Genomic DNA, 3,692 nt, shown 5'->3' with positions numbered 1-3,692 from the left:
CCTACATATTTGATTTTCTTCTCCTATACAAAAACCAGCAAGACCTACTCCATTGGTAATTCCATCAATGACACCTTTATCAAAAAAATGCGTTAGTTCGGCTAATCTTCTTATACCTAGGATAAAAACCCTAGTATAGAAAAAATCTATATAACCACGATTATATGACCAGCTGTATATCTTTTTTTTTTACTTCATCCAAAAAGCTCTTTTTTGGATTCTTTTTTACAAGGGAATTTTGAAAATTCAAATTCTGAAAAAAAGAATAAGCAGATCCATAAAAGATATATGCTATTGAATAGACCAAAAATTGCTAAACTTACAGAAGAAATTGCATTAGTGAGAAATTCATATGAATTTATGGAAGAATTAGAATTTTCCTGGAACAAGTTTATTGAAGGAGTTAGCCACTTTGATAATATGGTTAACTCCAATATTCTATTATCTTTTACTCCATTATCAAAATGGATTCCTATGGATCCAATGAACAAAGTAAAAAGTAGTAATATAAGAAGAGGAAATAGCATAGTATTTCCCGTTTCATGAGGATAGACAAAAGTATTTTTAGCCCCAAAGGGAGTACTAAAGGATCCTATCTTATTTCTTGTATTAGCAGGAATTTTTTGGTATATTTTGGAAAAAAAAGAAACTCCACTCTTCATTGTTGATAAAACAAAATCCCTATTGACTCCTTTGGATATACTTTTTCCCCATAAGGATATTGAATACAACGAACCTTCTTAGTACTACTGTAATTTTTGAAAATGAACACGCAAATACCCATCAAAGTAAGTAAATATATCCGAAACATATAAAATGCAGTTAATCCTGCAGTAAAAGAGGCTATATTCCAAAAAAGGGTGAATACAACCAACTATTACTAAGGATTTCATCTTGGACCAGAAGCAAGCAAGAGGTGGAATACCACAAAGAGAAAGTGTACCACATAAAAAAGTAGTTCTTGTAATTGGAACGTATTTTCTTAAACCACCCATAAGAACCATATTCTGACTTTTATCTGGTGAATATCCAACAAGAGGTTCCATTGAATGAATAACGGATCCGGATCCTAAGAACAATAAAGCTTTCGAATAAGCATGAGTGATCAAATGGAATAAAGCAGCTTGATAAGAACCTATACCTAGAGCTAACATCATATAACCCAATTGAGACATTGTAGAATAGGCTAAGCTTCTTTTAATATCTCTCTGAGCAAGAGCTAAAGTGGCTCCTAAGAAGAGTGTTATTGTACCTATTAAAGAAATGAAACTCATTATCCAGGGTAGGGATATGAAAAGAGGAAGAAGTCTAGCTAGAAGAAAAATCCCCGCAGCAACCATAGTTGCTGCGTGTATAAGAGCCGAAATAGGAGTGGGTCCTTCCATAGCATCAGGTAACCATACGTGAAGATGGAAATTGTGCAGATTTTGCAACTGCACCAAGGAATAATAAAAAAGCACACAAAGTAGTAAGTAAGGAATTAATCCCATTATTAGGAATCCAGTTATTAGCTATTTTGAACAAATCCCGAAACTCCAAACTACCCGTTATCCAAAAAAAACCTAAAATTCCTAATAACAGACCAAAATCCCCTACACGATTAGTTACAAAAGCTTTTTGACAAGCACTCGCTGCAATTGGCCGCGTAAACCAAAAGCCTATCAATAAATAGGAACACATTCCGACAAGTTCCCAAAAAAAATAAATTTGTATCAAATTGGAACTAGTAACCAATCCTAACATGGAAGTATTAAAAAAACTTATATAAACAAAAAATCTCAAATATCCTTCATCGTGAGACATATAATCGTCACTATAAATAAGAACTAAGATTCCTACAGTAGTAATTAGTATTAACATAATAGACGTAAGGGGGTCGACCAAGTATCCAAATTCTAAGGAAAAATCATTATTGATGGTCCAAGACCATAGATATTGATAGATAGAACTTCCATTTATTTGTTGAATAGACAGGTGAAGTGAGAATACCATAGCTATACTTAAGAGTAAAATACTAGGAAAGCCCATATCCGACGAAGATTTTTTGTTGCTGTAGGAATAAGAAAAGTCCAAATCCCATTGACATAATAACTGGAAGTGGGAGAAGAGGAATTACCCAGGCATATTGATATGTATGTTCCATAAGAAAAGAAATAGCAATTTTTAGTTTAAATTTATAGTTCAATTTTTCTATAAAATAAAATTGTTTCCGATTCACCAAACCTATTCTTATCTCTTTCTAAAGGAATTAAAAAAACAAAATAAGAAAAATAAAAAATACTGGAATTATGAATTTTTCTAATTTCTCTCATTAAAATATTCCAAAATTTAGAATGGGTTTAGTTACTTAAATTCAAAAAGTGAATCAAAGAATTTCGGTATCTAGTTATTAGTAAAAAAAAATATTTATTAAAATACAAAAAAAGATTGAATAATTTTACTTTCTAATCATTTTTGTATTTCTTTTTGTTAAAATAAAAGAGCTCTCTTGTTTCGTAATTGATTGATTGAATTCCAAAGAAAACCTATATTTATAGGAAATTCTCGAATATTGCTTATTTCATATAAAAGGAAATCCTAATGACTAGAATTCTCTAAGTTTTAGAATGTCTTGTTTAAGAGACTAAGTATTTTTTTTTATTGGAATTCAATTATGGAATAGCCTTCTGAACTTAATTAACTATTTGAATTGAATTTTACCTTCTTTTTATCTCCCCCTCTTATATGAGGGCTTATCCCCCATACCATATATTTATATATGGAGTATATTTGATATAGAAATTGATTTAAATAGAAAATCTTAAAAAACTCTTGTCTTATCCACATTAGACAAAATGAACTAAAGAAGAATTTAGAATTTAAGTATCTTTCAGTATCTTTCAGTATCTAAGTATAAATACTAAGAAAAAACAGAAAGAAGGATTGATTTGTGGCAATAGATGTCTTTCACATACAACTAGAAAAAAGTAATTCCCTTTTTGAATGGCAGTTCCAAAAAAACGTACTTCGATGTCAAAAAAGCGTATTCGTAAAAATCTTTGGAAAAAAGACTTATTTTTTCCATAGTACAATCTTATTCTTTAGCAAAATCAAGATCATTTTTCTAGGGGCAACGAGCATCCAAAACCAAAAGGTTTTTCTGGGCAACAAGCAAACAAATAATAAGATTTGAAATAATCTGAATTGAACTATCCAAAAGAAATTCCAATTATTTAATATGAATGAATAATTCGGATTAATTAATAAATGTACTTTTATGTGTCGAATTCCTCGGTACAATATTCTTAGAACGAATCCCTCCATTATCATTATATAGAACAAAAGTTTTTGGTATATTGTGTCCTCAGTATTCTTTTCCTATCAAAGAACTTTTTTTTATAATAGAATTCTCATAAAAACGAGGATTCTATTATAAAAAGTAGACTATTCTTGCAATAGGACTTACAACCTCCACCTAATCTTATCCAAAATTCCCATATAAATGGGTTTAGGACTGGTACATCATATTAATAAGAGTGTAAAGGCTTTCATTCTATCAATTTTTCTAAAATACAAAATGCATTTCATTGTAGTTAATGATGAACTTCTAATGATGAACTTCTAATGTTCCTAAATTCTATGGCTTCTCCCAGTCTCGACGATTCACGATAAAATAACTATTATTCTTTTAAGTTAACTATTATTTTAAATTA

The sequence above is a fragment of the Zea mays genome, unplaced genomic scaffold (genome assembly GCF_902167145.1).
Source record: "Zea mays cultivar B73 unplaced genomic scaffold, Zm-B73-REFERENCE-NAM-5.0 scaffold_347, whole genome shotgun sequence".
Taxonomy (NCBI): Eukaryota; Viridiplantae; Streptophyta; class Magnoliopsida; order Poales; family Poaceae; genus Zea; species Zea mays.
This window is presented reverse-complemented; position numbering follows the sequence as displayed.